This window comes from Lactuca saligna, chromosome 5 (genome assembly GCF_052625555.1).
Source record: "Lactuca saligna cultivar CGN05327 chromosome 5, ASM5262555v1, whole genome shotgun sequence".
Taxonomy (NCBI): domain Eukaryota; kingdom Viridiplantae; phylum Streptophyta; class Magnoliopsida; order Asterales; family Asteraceae; genus Lactuca; species Lactuca saligna.
The window spans coordinates 215524033-215549190 of NC_136421.1; the positions used below are offsets into that span (position 1 = coordinate 215524033).

At 36.5% G+C, this 25158-nt stretch overlaps 1 long non-coding RNA gene across 1 annotated transcript; it reads right to left on the reverse strand.

Annotated features, from left to right (window-relative positions):
• Positions 1-10972: 10972 nt before the first annotated feature.
• On the reverse strand, positions 10973-12102 carry LOC144997629 (uncharacterized). The gene is made up of 2 exons (XR_013659874.1): positions 11785-12102; positions 10973-11509 (listed from the first exon to the last, which is right to left on the reverse strand). It is a non-coding gene; the product is annotated as an uncharacterized LOC144997629 (long non-coding RNA).
• Between the last annotated feature and the right edge of the window lie 13056 nt (positions 12103-25158).

Here is a 25158-nt window from a genome sequence, read left to right on the forward strand (position 1 = left end):
TCCACCTGAATATCCTCTAAAGGCACCAATGTCGAGTCATCCACCAGGCACTTCTGCAATTAGGAGACGTGAAAAGTACTGTGAATCTGGCTGAGTTCAGCTGGTTGGTCCAGCCTATACACTACCTAGCTAGCCTGTGCTGCAACCCTGAAAGGTTCAATGTATCTACGGCCCAACTTGCCCCGCTTCCTAAACCGGATGACACCTTTCCAAGGTGACACCTTCAAGAGCACCATATCCCCGACGTGGAATTCCATGTCTGAATGACGCTTGTTGGCATAACTTTTATGTCGGCTCTGAGCAGTCTGAAGCCTGCTCTGCACCTACTGGATCCTCTCTATATTCTTGAGTACCACTTCGGGATCTCCCACCTCATCATGGCCTCCAATTTGGCCGGATCGATTGAAATCTCGTCCTAGTTGACAAGGTGCCCAAGAAACTTCACCTCGCGCAACCAGAACTCACACTTGGAGAACATGGCATACAAGCTCTCCCTCCTAAGAGTATCCAATACCTCCCACAAATGCTCCTCATGCTGCTCCCGAGTCTTGGAATAGACCAAGATGTCATCAATGAAAACTATCACAAACTGGTCCAACATCGGTCTACACACGTGGTTCATGAGATCCATGAATGCATCAGGAGCTTTGGTGAGCCCAAAAGGCATTACCACAAACTCATAATGACCATATCGCGTCCGAAATGGAGTCTTCTGCACATCCTCCTCTCGGACCCTCATCTGATGGTAACCCGAACGCAGATCGATCTTGGAGAACCAAGATGATCCCTGAAGCTAATCAAAGAGGTCGTCAATCCTTGGGAGTGGGTAATGGTTCTTCATAGTTACTTTATTCAGCTCCTAGTAGTCTATACACATCTAATGCGATCCATCCTTCTTTTTCACGAATGATATCGGGGCTTCCTTGGGTGAACTCCTCAGTCTAATGAATCCCTTGTCTAACAGCTCGTGCAGCTGTGTAGACAACTCCTGCATCTCAGAGGAGCCAACCGATATAGTGCCTTGGCTATCGGAGCCGTATTAGGGACCAGGTCGATCCTGAATTCCACATGCCTCTCCGGAGCTATCCCAGGCAGCTCCTCTGGAAATACATCTACGTACTCCCGTACCACTAGCACATCACTCACTGTCACTTGGCCTGCCTCTTGGGTATCCAAAACATAGGCGACATACCCGACACAACCATGCTAGAGGTAACACCTAGCCCTCGTTGCTGAACATAAAGTTGGTCCACGCTATGGCCTCTCGTCCTGAATCACCAGCTCTCCCCCACTTGGGGTCCTGATCCGAACCAACTGTTGTGTACAGTCGATCAATACCCCATTGAAGCTCAACAAATCCATCCCTATGATAACCTTGTTCCCCCGTAGTGGTATGGGAACCAAATCTTCCAAGTAGCGCTCCTCGTACAACCTCAGAACACAATCTCTGAAAACCTCTGACGCTCGCACTGACCGGTCGTCCTCAATCTCGACCTATAGAGGGCAATCTAGCATGCCCGAAGACTTAGGAAACCTCTTGCTAAGTGCAAGATAGACAAATGATTGGGTAGCACTCAAATAAAACAACACCTGGACTGAGATACCGTTCACATGGAACGATCCTAAACAAAACATATAGCATAATACATCAATATCACAAGTACCATATAATAAAAGTTATAGAGAAGAAACCATACCCGTCACCACATCGGGTGTGGCGCGTGCCTCCTCGGCTGTTAACTAAAAAGCTCGGCTCCTCACCACTGGAGCCTCTGACTCGACCTTCCGGCCATCCGTAACTCGCGCAGTTACTAGAGTCGATGCCACCACTGGCACTGCTGCTGCTGCTGTCAATCTAAGGCAATTGGCTTTTTTATGGCCCCTCTAATTGCAATGAAAGCAAATCAAATCCGAATCTAAACAGTGGGGGCATGAGCAGTACATTCCATGCCAAAATGACCTATCTTGCCATACTTCTAGCAGCCTGATGATCCCACTCTACATGCTCCCTCATGCGGCCTACCGCATTTCCTGCAGCGGCTCTGGCCTGGATAGCTCTTCGACCTAGCGTCGGATCCCTTGGGGTTCTTACCTGAAACCCCAATACTCTGCTCTATCTCTACCTTCCTCTTCCTGAGGTGCTCTAAGTCAATCTCTCTCTCCCTCGCCCTGATAATCATAGACTCCAGGGTCGGACATGCTAAGAAGCTGACATGCTCCCGGATATCAGTCCTCAATGTGTCATGATAGCGGGTCCTCCTCATGTCATCATCTCCTGCATACTGAGGTACCAACAAGGCACTTTCTCGAATCTTAGCGGTGATCTCTTCCACTGACTCTGTAGTTTGTCTCATATCAAGGAACTCCCTGGCCAACTGCTGAAGCTCCACAGCTGGCGCAAACTCATCCCTGAACCTGGTCACAAAGTTTAGCAAAGTTATAGCGTCTATGGCTGGGGCTCCCAGCGAGTCACCAACTGACTCCCACCAATCCCTAGCTTTGTCCCTCAAACAACCCGCAGCAAAGCGGACCTTTGACCCCTTCGGGCAGAAGCTCGTCAACTGCGCAGACTCGATGTCTGCGATCCATCTCCTGGTAGCAGTGGGGTCCTTCGCCCCGTGAAAGTCTGGCGCACCACTCCCCTGGAAGTCCTTTAAGGACAATGTACGCGTACCTGACTGAATGGACGCCAAGTCACTCCTGAATGTTCGGAGGTGATCCTCCATCAGCTCAATAATCCCCTCCTTGATCGACCCGAAAATAATCGGGGTCGCCTCAAGGATACCTCTAGTGATCTCAGACGTGATGAACTCGCGTAGCCTGTCATCAACCTGCTCGGATCCCGCACCCGAGCCTGACCCTGATCCTGCTCCATGTTGCGTAATCGCCATACTAAAAATAAACACAATGATGTCAGGGTTATACATACTCTCGAGAGGTCTCACACACTCTCCAATTTTCCTGGTTCTATCTCAGCCCTCCTTGATTCGAGTACGAATCCTCTGCTTCCAGTAGTACGGGCCCATGCTACCTTCCACATCTATCCGTACTTTCTTCAACAATTGTCTTGACTTCACCAAGTCCCTTTTACTTTCCAACTAATCTCATCCTAGGCTTATCCTAGGGCACTCTCCGACCTACTCTCCGCCATCAGCTGCACAAGGAGTCCCTACCATCTTTCCCTAACTAGCTTGTGGATACTATTACATATCTGCTCACTAGTTAGTTAAAGCTAGCTGGGACCCCTATCAGCACAAAGCAAGCATCATTCGTGCATTAAGTAACCAATACCAAGCATAACCTAATCAGGTTACCATACTGCTGACTATCCAACCCTATCGTATAGCTCAGTAAACTCATACAACAGGCATATAAGGCATCCTTCCTAGATCCTTAGCTATAATCTAGCATGCAATTCTCATAATCATATCATTTAACATAACATAGCCTGCATGGGTATCTTGGGGAAAACTTACTTGAGCACGGCCGGTCGCACACATCACACACCTTGTTCTTTCTCAAAACTCCTCATTTTAAATTTTAGAAAACTATTTTTCTTGTAAAAATCCTTCAAGCCCTCGATTTGAGTTCAGAAACCCCCGAAGGTGTGCCTGAATCCCTCAAACCAAGGCTCTGATACAAACTTGTAACATCCCAAAATTGAGACCCATAATTTTTTGCTTTATTATATTACTTATGAAAATAGTTTATGGAAAATATCATTATTATTTCAAACATCAAGTCACAAATCACAAATCTCAAAACCATATCATCAAATAGAAAAAATATCAGAGTACAATCACAAGGTTCTTAAAGCGAAAATCATGTGTGTGCGATGCGTTTCTACCCTACCGGCTCCTTCCCCTTAGCTGAAGAGTTACCCGAAACCAAAAGTACAAAATGTAAGCATGAGGATTAGTGAGTTCCCCCATCATACCACATACTATACAATCATACAGACTGTCGGCCAATTCTGGGGTGCCCGACCTGCCCATATCAAGCCATTTTGGGGTGCTTGCTTACCCATGTCAAGCCATTATGGGGAGCTAACCTACCTATGTCAGGCCATTCTGGGGTGCCTGTCCACCCTCCAGTCCATCTCACCCAGTCACATGGACTATTTCACCCCTACTACTATCACATAATAACATGTCATAAACCTGTTGTCAGAAATATATGGGGTGTCCGACCTACCCTTCGGTCCTAACGACCGAATCGGGGGACTATTCCCCTCCTACTACCACTATCACATAGAACATATCATATTGGCACATAGAACACATCAAGTAATAGCAAATCAGACAATTATCACAAAGATAATCATCTCAACTGTAATCAGCTACTAGTGGGTCGGCCTTGGTGCCTTAAACCCACCTCTATTGAAGGGTAACTCACCTCAATGTCGTGTAGTGTCTGCACTGTCCTCGGTGTGAAAATCGACTATCCCCGGCTCCTCAATCCCTACACAACAACTTTTCTAAGTTATCAATTCATACTCATAACCCTTACAAGATTCGCTTAAATCCAAGTCAAAGTAAAAGTCAAATCCTTGGTCAAAGTCAACTTTTGGTCAAAATCAACATCTGGTTGACTCGACTCGCTGAGTTGGCCTGCCAACTCGTCAAGTCCCCATATCCACAAAATTCCTTAATCTCGTCCCTAATAGTCTAGTCTAGCAAGAGCTCGACAAGTTCGCCTTCAACAACATATCAGACTATCTTCAACCGACTCGCTGAGTTCGTCCTTGAACTTGTCGAGTTCATCTTCAATCATAAGAAGGTGTTCAGTCGATGAACCGTCGAGGTCCCCTTGAACTCGCTGAGTCCGTCTTCATGTGGCTGGGACATTTCCTTGAACTCGTCGAGTCCTATGATTTCCAGGTCCCTAGTGAACCTAAACAACTAGGGAAACTTCGATCTTAACATCTAGTCCATAAACAGAAAGGATTTTGTGGAAAATACACCCTGACTCGCCGAGTCCCTCTTTGTCTAAAACTACACAATCAATTCTAATCGGTCTTAACTCATCAAAACCATAGATCTGGCCTCCTAGCATCCATTTTATATGTAAAGCTACAAACTTGATGTACATGCATGTGGCCTTTGACTCAAAAGCCATAAAAGGAGGTCTACAAGATGCATGGGGTGCTTATGTCAACAAAGTTGGCACCTTTATGCCATAAGGACCCCCTCCCCCCCAATAGTTCCAGATCTGAAGTGTAATTCCAAGCATACCTACAGAATCCGATTTTAGCTTCTCTATACTCATAAAAGGGGTAGAAATAGCCCCAAATCAAAATCTAAGAGATAGATGGTCAAGGTTCCAGACTTTTACCTTGAATAAGCTGAGAATGGAGTAAAACTTCTGGATCTCCTTGCTTCTACTTGAGCTTCCAAGCTTCCTTCTTCTTCTCCAACTTCAAACACACACAAAAAGGCACCAAAAGGCTCAAGAACACTCAATAAGGGTTTAGGGTTTCAATCTAGGGCTTCTCTGAGTTGGGAGGGTGATGGAGGCTGGTTTTGGATGAGATAAAGTGTTTAAATAGGGTGCAAACCCTAAACATTATGGTTTTGTTCAGACAGCTCCTACTCGTCGAGTAGATCACCAAAACCCCTGCATAATGTCGAGTCTACTTGACGAGTTGGGCATCCAACTCGACGAGTCCCAGAGTAAATTACAACATTACTTGAATTTAAATACATACCAGGAACCAAGTGTTATATTTAGTCATAAAAATATGATTTTGGCTACTGAGATTCTTCCATGTAAGTAACTAAAAGCTTTATTGGTTAAGAAAAGTTTAGGTTTTGATGTTTGGCTTGTACTAGGCATGTAAAACGATAAAGTTGGAAACTTTATGGTTTGGGATATGTTTTAAGACTAGATCTGAGACTCGGACAGAATGACTTAAAGGATTAAGTCCTTAAAAGTTGAAATTTTAATCCCTCATGTACGCTGAGCGTACGCTGTTCTAAGCCCGATCAGGATCGCGAGTACGTGGGGCGTACGTACCGAGTACGTTGGGCGTACTCAGTCTGAGTTGATTTCTTGTCTCGTTGATTTTGACTTTTGACTTTGACCAAGGTTGACTTAAGGGTATTTTGGGTATTTTGAGCTATAGTTGATCCTTGATCTCTATCTGTTGCATAGGTAACCTGTAGAGCTGGTATTTGGAGCAGTTTATCGTTTAAATTTTTGTCAGACTATGAGGTGAGATTTCCTCTATGTACTTATGGTTCGAAGGTACCAAGGTCGACCTAATTGGATTGTTATCCTGATATATCTTGATTTATGATATGCTGACTATGGGGGTAGATCTATATGATTATATGATAGTTGCTAGTATGTGTAGACTGGTAGATTTGTAGGGATACCTAGGATTTCTGTCTACATGATTATCTATCTGTTGAATATGTTTGTTATCTGTTATATGTCGACATATTGTGTTGGATTGAGAGTTTACTGCTATGTATGTGAGTCAACAGACCGGGGGTATTCCAGTCCGATGACTAAGTGGGCCCGTTATATATTAGTATTCCAGTCTGATGACTGAGTGGACCTATTGTATATTGCCATTCCAGTCGGAAGAGTGATTGGGCCAGGGGTAATCCAGCCCGAAGGATGTGGATTCGATGGTATTCCAGTCTGATGACTGATTGGACCCAACATGCTTGTTTTTATGTGATATGTGTATTGTGTGGTGGTACTTTGAGGGAACTCATTAACCATTGGCTTACATTTTTAGTTTTGTTTCAGGTACTTCTGAGGAGCGTGGCAAGGCGAATGTGTAACCGTACAAATCCTTCGATTTTATGTTGCTAGTTTTGGGAGACTCTAATTTTAAATAATGTTTTGGAAACAATGGTTTTGTAAACACTTTTATTATTAAATGTGTTGTTTTTAAAAGTTTAAATTGGTTGTGATGTTTGAGGTGTTATAGCTTCGTGGGTTTGTGACCCAAAATCGCATTTTCATCAAAAACATTTCATATTTGCAAAACATATTTCAAGTAGGCATTTCTACATGAAGTTCCACATCAAAACATTTCATTAGTCATAACATAATTCAAAAATCATTTCTTTTCACATTTCATTCTTTCTTTCATTAAGGGCTAATTTCGGTATGAACCGTTACCATTTTATACTTAAGGCCTAGCAATATCCCCAACTCTATACCAAGGTGGAAAGAACAAATCAATCTACCAAGGCATCAGTTCCATTAGGACATCTATCTCACAAATGGATGACGTCACCCTAATAAATTCCTCTATATCCCGTTACGGGGACATCATGGCTCTAGCAATGTATTCATTTCATTACTTTCCGATCCTTTCCAATTCTTTTCATTACTTTCCATTTATTGTCATTACTTTCCATGCTTTACACATTTCAAACATTAGTATCAAAATTCATTTCAAAATAATGCATCTATATTTCAAAACATTTCAAACACATTTTCAAAACATTCTTTGCTTTCAAAAACATTCTTGCCTTCAAGACACTCTTTCAAACTATCATTTCCAAAAACATTTGACACTTTCACTTCAAAACATTACATTTTATAGGGTATGGTGCTAGCTAAGCTTGTAATTACTGTAGCCCCCTTGTTTCGCTCATCCCCTTCGTCGGCTCTTTGATCGGGCCCAAAGTGGGAAAATGCCAACACGTACCCACCTCAATCACACATAGGCTAGCTAATCATCTTCTAGTTCCTTTCCTTTGAGAAACACTCTCAATCATCACCTATATAACATCGATACAAGTCATTAAAATGACCAAAATACCCCTCATATGCTCCATTACTAAGTTTAATTGTTTCATCTCATTCCTTATGAAAAAAATTGAACGTAGGCGAAAATCGTGCATAAATCTACGTCCGTATGGAAAAGTAATGGAGAAAACAAGTATCTTCTCAATCAAAGATTTCCACAGCCGTGGAAATTAAGGCATGAATTTCCATAGGCCATGTTTTCATGTCTGTACACATACAAAACTTGATTTTTCTCAAAATAACACCATACTTTGCATAGTTCTTGAAGACCCTTTTCCCATTCACTTTGTATCATTTATTTATGTTCTCACACATGTTTAGGAAGTGTTTTATCATCTTAAAACACTCCTCTTAAATCATTTAGTGATCATTGAACTTCCTTAGATCATACAAATCTTCAAATTCCATAAGAAAGGCTAACTTTCCAATTGTTCAAATAAACACTCCAAAGTTTACAAGGTTTGTTCCTAACTCAATGAATACTCAAATAAGTGTTGTCAAGCACATAAAACCTTCATTAATCTCATTGTAAGTACATAAACTAACCATGGAATCCTTAATTCCATTCCATGTTTCCCAAATTACCCTTATGACCAATTATTCAATAAATTCAACTGAAGATCACTCAAGCGTTCATGTTCTTGCATTCAAATCATATTATTAGAATCAACTGATGTTTATGAGTATCATATACTCATCAAATGCTAACATGCAAAGGTTTCCACTGTTTTCATTCCAATTCCCCCAAAAATCAATACAAATCTATGCTTATACTTGATTCGACCATCATGGATGAATTTGAGCATTCTAATGGATTTATTGTTATCAAATATCATCTAGGTCATAGAATTCAATCTCATTTCATCATCAATGGTAATGTCCTCAATTTGGGTTTTCTAGGGTTCATGAGAGTTTTCACCCAAATCCTCAAATCTATCAAATGAGGTGATTAGATTGAGGTTGGGATCATCAAAAATACACAAGATGGGTTAGAAAACTAAACCCTGATCATTTAAAGAAGCTAATTTTGATACTGAGGTTAAACCCACTTCACAAATTTGAATTTCTACACAAATGGAAGAAAATATACATTGAAACCCTTAATTTCCTTCACAACTTGCACCAAATAAACCAAAGAGCTTTAGATTGGATCCCTAGGTCTTGCTAAAGAAGAAATCGCCATTCCACAGCCCTTCCCCTCTCTCAATCGATCTCTTTTGGCTAGAAGAAGAGAGGGTGCATTCTTATTTCCAGATTTTTCATATTTGATCCCTCTAGCTTACATCTTTTGTCAAATTTACCATTCCTTCACTTACTTTCACATTTGTCTAAAAGTGTGACAAAACAAGTCCTCCTCCATCCATTATATGAATTTGGTGGTCCTTTCCACTAACTAAGTTAACCCTTTGGTCAACCAACTTTGCCAATTTAACACTTTTAGCCCTTTAATTTTTTTTAAAGTGTTATTACTTTCACTTCCAATTTTCTAAGCTTCAAATTAACTCATGTTAAATTTATTCCTTAATGATTTAACTATATAAATCATTTTCATTTATTTACTTTATTAGTTTAAGAATCTAGTCTTAAATTTTAGGATGTTACATTTGTTTTCTCACCTATTTGGCCGAGTTGAAGACAATATGTGGATGAAGTGACGATGAAGGTAAGTTTGTGTGGAACATGATCTAAAGCTTAAAGAATTTAATTAAGGAAAATTGGAACTTGGTTAAGTTTCTTGATGCGTGTGCAATTAACAAGAGCTTTCTATGTAGACTCAACACTTGCTCGTTTAGTTAATTTAAACAAGAAACAAGAATGGAATCATAACCACTTAAATGCCAGAAAAGGAAAATGGATTTGGCAACACAAAGGTCAATCTTTTTTTTTTTTTTTTGTTACTTCCATGTCAGCAAGACGCAAAACACGCACATATTTCAACCTTTGGGGTATTAAAACAAAAATAAAAAGAATGGCTTGTGTAAAACCTAGAGCGTTCCATACAATTAACCTTATTATAATATATATAATCATTTAGGTGTACCATGATATGGTATTTTTATTCTATGTAGAGCTTTTGTCGTTTCATCATCATTTTTTACATGAACGAAACAAGGCAAAATGGATATCAATAGATGGAACCTAAAGTGGACTTTCCCACTAAATTGAGGTCTTTGAGAATTTGATTGACGGGATGGAAATTAGAGATTCCAAAACTAAACAATAGTTACGAAACAAAGCCCAAGCATCCAAACAAAAATTACTTGAGGCTAGGACGTGTTTGCCTTCTTCCAAACCATAACTGCATAACAGGCAACTAGTAGAAGAAACATCTACGCCTACATTTTGAAGAGTCTCAACTCTTCAAAACATAACTCTCCAAAAAAAAAAAAAAATCACCTTGATAGGTATTAAGTTGGACAATGCAATTTTTAACAAATACAAGTTTGGAAATCATAGATATAATGGGTTGGGATATATACCCTTATATTATTTTTATGTTCAGAAAACCCTTATATTAATAGTTACCATTCGAAAAAAACCAAAATATGGGTTTTTAAGAGAAATTGACAACTAAAAATCTAATATTTCTTACATTTTTATTTTTTTAATACGATATTGATTTTAATTTGGGATAAAACGATTAGTTAAGAAGAGAAAAATCAACTATATAGATAACACAATCGAGTGAAAGTAATCTAAATGTATGTCGGTTTGACATATTTTTGCATACAATCGAAGAAATATAAGGGATATGTATATCATATCATATTTTTTGTCGGTCATTTCTCTTAAAAATTTCCGATTCGGTTTTATTTGAAACATAAATAATAATATAAGGGTTTTCTGTACATAAAAATAATATAAGACTTTTTCTGCATATACATGTATAATTGATTGGGCTTTTTTGCATTTATCCCTAATGGGTCAAAACCCGCCTACATGTCACGCCAATTCTAGTATGATCCTTAATCCTTTTTTTTTTTTTTTGTCAAAAAATCTTATTAAGGTTAATATTGAGTTTTTAAAATTCAACACTCATATTAACAATGCGCTAATGCCTCATCCCCGTAGAGAATTAGTTATCCTTAAGTTTGCATTTTGTTGCGGATTAAATCCCAAGGGCACCAAATACACCAATGGAATGCAAACTAAAATGATCAAACGTACGATTTTAAATAAAACACATGAACAAAATATGTAGTTAACTATATATCAATTGAGAAAGAACTCATACCACACATTAATCCAAGATTCAAAACTTTCATCAGAAACATCCCACTTGATGAATCCACATATACCAATATAGATACTAAAAAGAATTGACCAAAAGTCAAATCTCATTGATGTGCAAAATCATTTTACGAATACAAACAATTAACATATATCAGAATCAGGGGTCATAATTTGGTAGAGGGATTAACATAACCTCAATCTTGATGATTATGACTCCTTGCGGATGTAATTTTTTCTAACTTTCTTCCAATGGTAGCTCGAAATCCACCTTCCTTTTTAGGCGGGGAAACGAAATAATCATATTCTTTCTTGGGATGAATCGTTTCAACAAGCGCCTCAAATTCTTCTTTTGCTCGATCAAAAATACTCTGACCTTTAAATTCGCTGATTGGAGTGCTCACCTCGATGATATCTTCTCCTCCTCTAACATGACTTTCTTTACGATAACGAGGTGAAGTTTCTTTTATTCTTCCTGCTCTTACTTCCACCTTCAGGTTATTCACTGCCATATGCCATTACATCAAACAAAAACAAATGGGTAATATCAGCATTTCGTCGAACACCTGGAGTGAGTGCTCCAATTCACAAATTCAGACTCCAAACAAAAGAATGATCACCCGTGTGTATTGTGTACAGGCAATTCAACGCAGAAATTGAATTTCATTCTGATATCGGGTTATATAAGCTATCTAATGATGTTGATGGAAAATCGAAGCATCAACGATTCAGCATGCAGGATTAATTTATTAAATAAAAAAAGACAGGAGATATGAGTACCTGGCGATCCATTTTCTGATTCAGCCATTGAAGATATATATCGAAGCTTATTAAGAAGAGATTGAAGATGAGATTGTTTGATTTAGGGTTCTGAGAATGAGTTCGAAAAATCATTGTTTTTCGCTGAATCGAAGGGTCGTCGTAAATTCTTCTCATCTTTTACAACCAACCAAATCAAACTGATACCAGCCTCTCGCATAATTGTGAACCCTGACAAAGAATTGAATAGAGCAAAAAGATCGGATTATTGAAAAAAAAAAACTTTGGACTATAAATTATGATGAGTTACTATAGGCTTGTGTTGGACCCATTGGACGATATAATATCCAACAAGATGTTCCAAATCTATGGTTAATAAAATTTATCTATAAATACTTAATATAACATCTGGTTCCTTGAGCCTTTTTATTGAAAATGTGGGTTATACGTGGGCGTACATGATTAGGGTCAAATCCTAATTTTTAGGATTTAGAACATATTTACACATCCTTAACTCCTAAGACCTCCTTCATTTATCAGCCTCCATACCCACTTTCGTCCCAAACAAACCCTAATCCATTTTGTGAGCATCTTTGAGCCATTAGTGTGTGTTTTGGCATAATTAGAGGAAGAAGAAGGAAAGGGAAACATATTGGAAGCTTGAAGGACTTTGGATTTTGAAACATCTTGCCCTCAAGCCTCATTTAGAGGTTTAAAGCTCTGATCTTGATGAAGTTTTTTTCTTAGATCCTGTTAGCCATGGATTTGTGCTCATTTTGGTCATATAAGTTTGGTGTTAATGAGTATGGTTTACTCTAAATCATATGAGTTGTCCTTTTAGACGTTTTGAAGTGTTTAGAGTCATAAAAATGTAATCTTGATCCTTAGTTTCCCTTCATACATACTCTTTAGTGGTTTAGACTTTCTATTAAGTTAAGGTTTCGGTATTGCGCGCTTAATAGCCATGCAAGATCATAAAGTTGGAAACTTTATGATTAATGACATCATTTGAGGTATAGATTTGGATTTTGGACGAAAGGACTTAAAGGATTAAGCTCTTGATAGAATAAAAAGTTGGTTGGCACGTACGTTGGGCGTACGTTATGATATATTGCATGTAAGGTGTCAACAACCCGTAATTTGGTCAAGGTGTAGTACGCCGTGCGTACAAGCTGAGTACATTGGGCGTACTTAACTGAATCGACTCGGTTAACTCCTTTGACTTTTGACTTGACCAAGATTTTGCCTAAGTTTGACCTAGGGTATTTTAAGCCATAGTCTAAGTTTTGGTCACTGTTATTTGTAAAGGTGACCGGTAGATTTTGTATTCAGAGCAACGTGTGTTTAATTAGGTGTCTAAGTCCATAACTATAATTACTATGTACTTGAATTGATAGTGGCATGGTCCTTTGGGTTGCCTTCACGCGTGTAACTAGACAGGATGATTATTGAGGAAGAGGAAGAATTTATTAATTGATTAATAAATTGGAATAAATTATTTATTAATATGTTATTGAAATAATATATTAATTAGTGATCATATTTTTAATTAATATTTAATCAGAAATTAATTTGAAATTAATTTTGGGATTAAAGGAATTAATTGAAATTGAAGGGATTAAAAGTGTAATTGTTCAAAGTTGAGCAAAAGGGTCCAGAACCTTCCTATGGAAGGAGATGGACGAAATTAATATATGTATAAGATTATTTTAGAGTTTCTAGAATATCTTATCACATGTGGATAATCAAAAGAGGTGAATAATTACCATATTTGAGATAATGATATTCAAATTAGGGTCATCCATGGCATTCTTGGTGCACTATAAATAGAGTTCTTAAGCATGAGAATTTCAGTCACTCTTAGAAAAAGCTAGAAACCAAAAATTGGATCCCTTCCTCCTTTCTCATGTCATATTAACAAATTATTTATTAATATGTTATGAAAATAATATATTAATTAGTGATCATATTATTAATTAATATTTAATCATAAGTTAATTTGGAATTAATTTTGGGATTAAAGGAATTAATTGAAATTGCAGGGACTAAAAGTGTAATTGTTCAAAAGTTGAGCAAAAAGGTCCAAAACCTTCCTATGGAAGGAGATGGACGAAATTAATGTATGTATAAGATTATTCTAGAGTTTCTATAATATTTTATCACAAGTTGATAATCAAAAAAGGTGAATAATTACCATATTTGAGATAATGATATTCAAATTAGGGTCATCCATAGTATACTTAGTGCACTATAAATAGAGTCCTTAAGCATGAGAATTTCAGCCACTCTTAGAAAAAGCTAGAAACCAAAAATTGGATCCCTTCCTCCTCTCTCATATCATTCTCTTGCATTGGGTATTTGTGAGCCATTAGAGGTGTTACACTTGTGACACTAAGTTCTCAAGCTTCAAGATCTACAAAGGAAGTATTGTTATTACAATATAACAATCAAGGTATGTAACTAAACCCTATTTTTATATAGATTTCGAAAATTATATTTGCTATCTAGGCTTTCTCCTTTTGTGTTCAAATTTGCATGTTCAATTAGAGAAAACCTAGATCCAAAGCATTAGGGTTGCATGTACAAATAGGAATTGTTGTTATCCTCAAAACCCATCACTGATATCAGAGCCTAGGATTAGTTTTCTATTGAATATGATGCAATTGTAAATTGTTCGAAGGAGAAAGGAACAAAATCGTCATTCTGTTCATCGAACTCGTCGAGTTGGTTTATGAACTTGACGAGTTGGCATGCAACTTGACGTGTTTGTTGCCCAACTTGACAAGTTGCAATGTCAGATCCTATATTTTTGGTTTTGATAATTGTCTCATGGATTGATTAGGATAATTACCATAAATTCGTTTTAATTGTTTAGAATTGGATATTTTAAGCAGTAGTTTTGTATCATTATCATGAATTCATGATTGGGTTAAAATTTTTAATTACGATAAAATTAATGTGTTAATTTAATTATTAAAAATTTAACCTAGTAATTTTGAAAAGTTTTAAAAATACATCCTTGGTTTTAAAATTTAAATTTAAATTAAATAGTTTAAATTTTAAAAAAATTTAAATTTAAAACCCTAGTATTTTAAATGATTAAAATACACCCTTATATATATATATATATATATATATATATATATATATATATATATATATATATATATATATATATATATATAGATATAAGAAAAGTTAGTAGGCATCATTTACGAAGCTGGTCTATAATGAGAGTTTAAGGAAGCGGCCTATAAAATGACCCCTATTATGTATCCACTCTCACCCACTGCTCTCTTGACTAGTGGAGGTTAATTAGCCGAATGGGAATGCTCACACTCGATCACTCTGACCCACTTGTTCCTTAGCATCTTAAGGATTCTTACTTGGATTGCTCATTGATCCGGTGCTTCCAGTAGTACGGGACCAATACTACCTTCCACACCGCATCTGTGTTCATCCCAAGTATACCTCCTAGTATCCTAGATTACAAACACTCTATATCTCGTCAAACATCGACTACTCTCATAGTCGATCTATCACATGCTCATTCCCGCTTCCTACTTGCACTCAAGAAAATCACAGATAGCAAACCCCTAGGCTAAGGCATCACATATCAGGCCACTCTAGTCCTAAATTATGAAATACCTGGCCTCCTTTTAGCATGCACAACATATCTCATAACAACTTACATCACATAAAGTAAGGGTATTTTGGGAAATCACCGTTCGGGCGCTGGCTGCTTGTACACACTGCTCGTTTCCTCTTTCTCTTAAAATTCTTTTACTCATTTTTAGAAAAATCGTTCCTTTTGAAAACTTTTCTCAAATCCTCAGTTTGAGTCCAGACATACTCGAAGGTGTATCCGAATCCCTCAAACCAAGGCTCTGATACCAACTTGTAACGATGTAAAAATTTCAAACATAATTATTCAAGTTAAATTACCAATATCATATATAAAAATTTTCAAAATCACAAGTGTCAATGTCATAACATTTTTCCAAAATAGTTTTCAAAAGTAATTATCAAATCCAGGATCCATAAACATACATCCATATCAACTGTGTGTATACAATCAAGTCGGTGCCTTCCCGCGATCCTCAGAAGTACCTGAAACACATAAACACATAACACAGTAAGCAAGCATGCTTAGTGAGTTCCCCAAATACCACATACAACACATAAGCCACTTGAGTCCATAACTCTACAAGACCTTCCGGTCATTGTGTCTCAGTGGGACCTTCCGGTCCCACAACGCTAATGGACCTTCCGGTCCCAACCATACTGACCTTCTGGTCCCTACTTTGCAAGCTCAGAGTATAACATATACATATTACATAAACAGAATCATCATAATATCACATAACTCATGTAAGCACATAAGACCTTCCAGTCGCACATAGTTACCACTCTTGGTAAGGTATAGTGAGAAGACTCACCTCGAACTAACTCGGAATAATCTTGAACTCAAATCACCGGTCTAGCCTCCGCCTAACACATACAATGATCATATTAATTAATTATGACTATCTTTCTCTTTTTCTCAAGGCTAGACTAACCCTCCCATACACTCACAGAAGGGTAAAAGACAATTTTACCCCTCCATGGACTTAATAGACCAAATGTTGACCAAACTCTAATAGTCAACTGAAAGTCAACAATCAGGGAGTACGACGCGCGTAAGGACCTTCTACGCTAGGCATACTTGGCTGCTATGCAGGCATCAAGGATGCTCGCCCCCTACGCTGCGCTTACTGGGATTACGCCCGACGTATGTCCCAGTTTCACTCTTCTCACGTTTTTGGTCTTAATCCATTAAGACACATGCTCATATTATAGATCTGGACTCCCTAATGTCTCTTAATCCATAAAGTAAATCACTTTAAGCCTTTTCATGGCTGATTAGGTCAAAAAACACTCAAAACACTCATCCCCTTTCCTTATAAAGTTCATAGTTCACGCATGGACCATCCCTAACGTCCAAGACTAGATTTTTATGACTCTACTTCACAGAATACATTGAATATGTGTAGATCAAGGCCTCTGGAGTTCATCATTACATAAAGTCTCCACCTTTTGGCACCAAAATCCTAAAACACTCCATATGAATGGATCTAATCAAAGAATGAGTAAGCTTGAAGCTTTATACCTTTTTGTGACCTCACAGATAAACTCAGATCCAAACTCCTAGAGCGTGTTCACAATTAGGGTTTCATTCTAGGCCACATACGCCCAACGTACACACTGGTACGCCCGTCTTACTAGGTGGCATTCGCGTCTCATGCACGCATTCGAGTACGCTGAGCGTACACTCTAGTACTCCCAGCGTACTCGCTTATCACACTTTCTCTAATAAGGACCAAAATGTTCAAGTACTCAAAAGGTCAAGGATTTATAAGATATATCTGAACTTGGGATGTTACATGACCAAGGAGGATTTGACTTTGACTTTGACTTGGATTTGAGTGAATCTTGTAAGGGTTATGAGTATGAATTGATAACTTAAAAAAGTTGTAGTGTAGGGATTGAGGATTCGGAGAGAGTCGATTTTCACACCAAGGACAGTGCAGACATTACACGACGTTGAGGGGAGTTACCCTTCAGTAGATGTGGGTCTAAGGCATCAATACCGACCCACTAGTAGTTGATTACAATTGAGATGATTGTCTTTGTGATAATTTCCTGGTTTGCTATTACTTGATGTGTTCTATGTGCCAATATGATATGTTTTATGTGATAGCGGTAGTAAGAGACGAATAGTCCCCCGATTCGGATGTTAGGACCGAAGGATTGGTCAGGCACCCCAGATATGTCTTACAGCATGTTTATGATATGTTATTATGTGATAGTAGTAGGGGTGAAATAGTCCTTGTGACCGAGTGAGATAGACCAGAGGGTAGGCAGGCACCCCAGAATAGCCTGACACGAGTAGGTCAGCATCCCAAAATTTCTTGACATGGGTAGGTCGGCACCCCAGAATGGTTTGACATGGGTAGGTCGGGTACCCCAGAATTACCCGAAAGTATGTATGATTGTATAGTATATGGTATGATGGGGGTACTCACTAAGCCTCGTGCTTACAATTTTTAGTTTTAGTTTTCGGTACCTCTTCAGCTAAGGGGAAGGAGCCGGCAGGGTAGCAACGCATCGCACACACATGATTTCCTCTTTGAGAACCCTAGGATTATACTATGATATTTTACTATTTGATGATATGGTTTTTGAGACTTTTGATTTGTGACTTGATGTTTGAAATGATAACAATGATGTTTTCCGTAAACTAATTTCATAAGTAATATAATTAAGCAAAAAAATTTGGGTCTTGATTTTGGGATGTTACATTCTGTAGGATCTAATAGAAAGAAGGAAGCTTCAGAAGAGTAAGCTAAATCTGATCGTGAGAGATGGATTTTGATTTGATGATCAGATTTTGGAAGCTGCTGCATAGGAGTTGTGATAGATTAATAGATTGCTCAGGAAGTATCTAGAAACATAATTTTTCATAATTTTGCATTGTATGGACAATTTTTTCTGCATATTATCAATAAAGTGAATTTTTGATATATTTACTTTGTATTTCCTTGCACTGACATTTATGAGAATTGATGGTTATATTTCTATTATTAGCAATGTTAAATATGAATTTGATTCTTAATTATTTTGTTTGTGGAAAATGTCATAATCAACCAAGTGAAAATGAATTCTCATCACCCAAGTTTTAATTGAATAGAAACATGGAGTCATACAATTTGAATTGTGTGATGTATGAGGATCTTGATCATTGGAAGATCATGATTAAGTCATTGATCACATGTTTATGTGAGCTAAGTGAAGGATTAAAGGATCTAGTACACATTGATGTGGACTATTTGGATCCACCACAAAGAACGATAACTCTAGGTTTACCGATGTTTCAGCAAAAATGGTTGTAAGATTAAACAGAATTCTAACACTTGAAAAGTCTTCAAAGTGTAATAGAACGAATAAGAAGAATCAATTAGGTAGAAAGATAAGGGTTTCTCCAATCTAAAAGGAAAGGAGAGTACTTTGGTATCGTGTTTTATGATCGTCTTAATGATTTTGGAACCATGTCACAATTGATCCTCGAAGAACATCTTAGTGCATTTGTATGACTAAGAAAAGGAATCAAATATTGTTGAAATAGTCCAATCGAGAGATGAGTCATACTTCGTTTTCCAATCAAGTTCTAGAGTTATACTCTAGTAACTACAAATTGTATCTTGAAGCTTATTTCAAACTAAGTAGGTTTATAACACCACATGAAATGTGGAGTAATTATGTTTTCTTACTCTGGCACATTTTGATTTGGTAGTTGTGATGTTTTGGTTAAAGCATGAGATAAACTAAGACCAATTCAATGAAGTGTTTTCTTGAATAAAATCCACACTAACTTGTAAATATTTATTTTTGCTTGTCGAGGGATTTTCCTTAACAAAAAAAACTTATATTTCAAGAAGTTAGTGGGAGTCTTATTGATCCTGAAAAGTTTCAGGAGTCAATTGAAAATAAACCTTTAGTTATCGCTAGCACACGACCTAAGGTTAATAACCTATCATGTTAAGTTGACACATTTTTGTTTCTGTGCATCTTCCAGTTGAGTCTGCAATGCTTATGAGTTCTATGGTTCTCATTTAACTGCAAAAGGCGGAGCACATTGGTCAGTAATATTACATTGGTTAATGGAAGTAAGCTGCTTGAGAACACGGAAGCATTTGTAGGCCCTTGTGCTACCAGAAGACAAGAATTTTAGAACAAGCAAGTTCAGTCCATGAAAGGAAAAACCTAAAATTGATTTTGTTTTTTTCCTCTACCTTATCTTATGATTGTAGGTTGGAATTGATAAATTCACATGTTTAGGAACGTATACACCATAAGATCTAGGTGACAAAAGGTTTCGCTCTAATTCACGAAAATGATTATGAGGAAACACTTTTGCTAGTAGATTTTGAAGATAAATATCATTATGATTAGAAGTTGAGATAATTTCGTTCTCAAATTCGCAATATGATTACGGGATCCCTTTAGATAGTTTGAATGTTCAACACTTATAGCTATAAGTTTTGAAAGGATTTAAAAACACACACATGCTATCTAATGAAGGTGTATGAGCTTGAGAAGTCTCGCTAAAGACTTATCGAAGTATTATGTATCAGAAGTTTGCACTTTAGTAAGAAATTCAAAAAGTATTGATTTCTGGGAGTCTAATTGATTTCTTGGTACATGTCAAAGCTAGTGGGAGCATAATTGTTATGTAGATAGAAGCATAAGTGTTATGCTAGCAGGAGCATATTTCTTATGCTAGTAAGAGCATAAATGTTATGATAACAAGAGTATAATTGTTATGATAAGTGTTGCAGGTTGGAAATACTATTTGTAGGAAACAAAGTTTACAAATTTGCAAATTGCAAAGTTTGGGAATTGTTTCGCTACAAAAGAATTTAGGGGTGAGGGCACTTATACTTCATTTCAAATCTAATAGTTTGGTTTTAAAAGGACTTGAAAGAACTTGGTCATGGGTATATATATATATATATATGTGTGTGTGTGTGTGTGTGTGTATGAGTAGTATGTTGAAATGTTTCAACATAGGAAATTCAATGTATATGGAAATATTATAGCAAGAGACTGAACAGATGTTTGGTCTTTGTATAAGACATTATGAATCAAGTCCCATATGTTTCGGATATAGGATTGATTGCATATGCTGTAATATTCTCTTGTTCTGAATTTTCCAAATGCCTAGGGAATTGAGAGGGAAAATGACTAGATCAAGATGTGACTAGAGTTGTTAAACAACTATCAAAAACAGTCTGATGTTTACCAAAAGATTTGTTTCTTTTGGACAGTTAGAAGTATAATATTAATTTGGACGGACCATATTGACATAATTCTGAATGAATGTGATTCTTGTTCAGAATTGATGGTCATATGGGAATATGGAAATATTTCCAAACAAGGAGTTGGATATTGAAATCTACATGTGATTTTGAAACGTTAATGCAAGGAAGGTGTTAAAGAATTGTATCTTGAATTTGAGATTTCCCTACCATGAAACTGTTTTAAGTAATAAAGTTTCAATGGAGCATTTTTGTGACATTGTTGGCTAAGTCTTGGTGACTTTGACGCCAAGTCATCACAAAAAAATGATAATGTATGCAAGGTTAAACTCTAACACATTTAAAAATGAAAAGAATATGGAATTCTTGCACCTGTAATAAGGATTTGTAATTGTGATATGAGCATCATTGGAATTATGTCCAATTGATCTATTCACAAAGGAAGGATCATAGAGATACATAGTATGCATGCTTATAACATGGCTTGACTGATGTTTAATTCAAGTGTTTAGTTGATTAATTGAAACATTATACAGTTAATAAAGTCTAGTTAATATAGTGATTAAATAATAAGTGTTTTATTTATATTCAATAGTTTTGAGACCATAGTTAATTAGGTTATTATTGTGTTTCACTTTGCATGTTTTACTTCCCTAATAATTGGATTATTCAAACATCCATAGTTGATCGTACTTTTGGAAGTGAGTAGTGAATTAATACTATCATGAATTAGACTGTAGATTGTCTAAGGGGTTAGACATAACAATGGTTTGCTGCAGTATTCATGAGTACTTTTGAAATAGGGATTTAAGTATCGGATAAACCCACACTCAGAGAATTACTTCATGGATTTTATCACGAGTAATTTTGAGACGATAATATCTTAAATTCTTGAAAAAAATATATATGAGTTGTTGTTTACTAGTCGTTTGTGCATTGATAATACGTAAACGCATCAGTAACTTGATGTTATAAAATTTATTGTTGTTCGTGATTTGATGAGTAATTAGTGCAAGCATATAAGTCAAAAGTTTATCCGTTCCTTTTTCTCTAACAGGAAAAGAGATATTTGTGGGGCCCTAGATGATTTGACGATGACATCTAAAGATCTTGGCCAAGCCTAGGCTGAATTGATGTGTTCAATTAGTAGTCTGATTTCCGTCATCAAAAATCAGAAACCGGGGAAAAAATCTTGGACAGAAAGAATGATTATAATCCATATCTCATGCCTATAAGATATCTTGTATAATGAGTAATATTTGATCACTTATCTTTGTACATGCAACTAACTAGGTCAGAGTTCGACAAACGCCTTGAGAGCTATCATTGCTTGTCAGTTTTAGAAGTCATACTCTCAACTATAGTTATTAGACTTATCCAAGTGGGAGACTGTTGGATTAGGTGTCTAAGTCCATAACTATAATTGTTATGTACTTGAATTGATAGTGGCCTGGTCCTTTTGGGTTGCCTTCACACGTGCAACTAGATAGGATGATTATTGAGGAAAATGAAGAATTTATTAATTGATTAATAAATTGGAATAAATGGTTTATTAATATGTTATGGAAATAATATATTACCTAGTGATCATATTATGAATTAATATTTAATCAGTATTAATTTGGAATTAATTTTAGGATTAAAGGAATTAACTGAAAGTGCAGGGACTAAAAGTGCAATTGTTCAAAAGTTGAGCAAAAGGGTCCAGAACCTTCATATGGAAGGAGATGGACGAAATTAATGTATGCATAAGATTATTCTAGAGTTTCTAGAATATCTTATCACATATGGATAATCAAAAGAGGTGAATAATTACCATATTTGAGATAATGATATTCAAATTAGGGTTATCCATAGAATCCTTGGTGCACTATAAATAGAGTCCTTAAACATGAGAATTTTGGCAACTCTTAGAAAAAGCTAGAAACTGAAAATTGGATCCCTTCCTCCTCTCTCATATCATTCTCTTGCATTGTGTGTTTGTAAGCCATTAGAGGTGTTACACTTGTGACACTAAATTCTCAAGCGTCAAGATCTACAAAGGAATTATTTTTATTACAATATAACAATGAAGGTATGTAACTAAACCCTAGTTTTATATAGATTTTGAAATTTTAGTTGCTATCTAGGGTTTCTCCTTTTGTGTTCAAATTTTCATGTTCGATTAGAGAAAACCTAGATCCAAACACATAGGAATTGTTGTTATGCTCAAAACCCATTAGCTTGTTGTTGCATCTATTTTGTCTGACTGCGAGGTGAGTCTTCTCACTATATCACTAGGTCGAAGGCACCAATGTCGGCCCATTATTTTTTTATGTGGAATGCTAGTTGTTATGTGATTGATATGTTTGCATTTTTTGTTTGAAATAAAACCTAGGACTGTGTAACACCAATCAAAATAGGTCAACAACAATCAAATGTGATTATGTCAAACAAGTAATGGGATAAACGTACTATGTAGTTCATGGTAAATTTTAATGCAAGTATGAGCTTTCTTACATACTTTATAGTATAAATAAAAGTCTACGTCCATACAATTCCAAAAGATTTTAACAAACCTCAATCTGACTTCGCATGGAGAGGTTAGGATAAACTCTAACACTATAAATCTCTATAATAAGAAATTAACATATAGTGATAATTAGCTATTGGAATCTAAAAGAATGTGGTAGTGCTTGGAAATACCTACACGTGAATATAAAGAACGTCAAAAAATGGAGTTCGTATGAAAAAGATATGATCTTCTGAAGATGTAGCAGTCTAAGAGCATGACACGTGGCAAAAACCCTAATCAACCATGCTCCATGATGTGAACATGAAGGTTCACGACGTGAAAGTGATCTAGGAAAATTCTCAAGGCTAGAATGCAAATGGAAAGTCTATAGGAGTGATGTGTTAAGACTTCACGGCGTGGATATAAAGGTTCACGACGTGAAATCAGTATCTTCACACCTTCTGAAGCTAGGACCCAAATGGCAAGTCTACGAGGTGATGCAGCTATGCTTCTCAACGTGGACATATAAGTTCACAACATTAACTTTTCTTGAGCAACCTATAAATAGCAAGTCCGAACCTAACTCTTCTTACACCTAAATCTCTTTCCTTTCTCTCGTTTGCTGAAGGCATTCCCCGTCCTGAGCCCAACAATCACGAACCGCTGACCGTTTCTAGTTAGATTCTATCAAATCATGCTACTAAAGTGAGTTTATCTGCCCCACTTTTTAATGCTTTGGGGGGAAAATGCATGTTAAATATTATATAAAAGTTAATATTATGTTTATATGATAGCATGTTGTTACTAATATAGACCCTGAGTTATACTCGGGCGTTCTCTCTCTCTCTCTCTATATATATATATATATATATATATATATATATATATATATATATATATATATATATATATATATATATATATATATATATATATATATATATATATATATATATATATTATGTGTGATATAGCCCCAGAGTTATATTCGGGAGTTATATATACTAATTGTTAAGTATGTTGTTATTATTGGTTTTATGTTAAGATAAGACTCAGTATATTAATAATATAGCCCTGAACTTATATTCGGCAGTTATTTATATATATATATATATATATATATATATATATATATATATATATATGTACTTGTTAAGTATGTTGCTATTATTGGTTTTAGGTTAGATAAAACCTGGTTTTACTTCAAGTTATAATTGTTGTACTGCCTAAGTATTATGTAATTAGGAATAATGTTTAAAAGCATAGTCTAGTAACTTAGGGTTTTAGACACGAATATGCTTTTATTATTAGAACTTTAGGAGATCGACAAAGTCTACATGAGCTATTATATTAATCAACTAAGATTAGGAATCTTAGGGGAAATCCTCTGACCTGTAACCGCTAATCTTGTGTAAGCGAGGAAGTCATGTATGAAACTATACAGGTTGACAACCCCACTGGTGGTTGCCAGCTACAACCTAGCATTTGGCGAGTAACAAACCATCCTTTTATTTGTTTTATTGATCCAGTGTCCATGAATCACACATTGTTTTTATATTGATGGAATCCTTCGTGGTACCCCGGTCACAATCTTTTATGGCATCAATGGTGGAATCCTTCGTGGAACCATTGGTGGGATCTTTTTGTCAGAGGTCTTATATGTCATAGCAATGGTTACGGACTAATGGTATCAAATTATTAGAAACATTATACTTTGTCGATATACAACTATTAATGTTAAGTGTAAGTTTCCCAAACACTTATACTCTAGGTACAAGGAGTTTATAGGTATTTTACTTATTCATTAAGTAAACAATTATACCTTATATATATACTCGCATAGAATTAAAATAAGATTTATAAGTAGTAACCTTCCTTGATTTAAGTATATGGAAATTTTAAGTATATCACTTATTTAATAAGTAAACTATTATACCTAGGATATATACTATATGCTGTATGAGTCAGGATGACACTTTTAAACTATGTTTTATACTTTTTGAACTTGGAAAAAGTATTGTTTTAAGTGGAGTCAAAACCGGT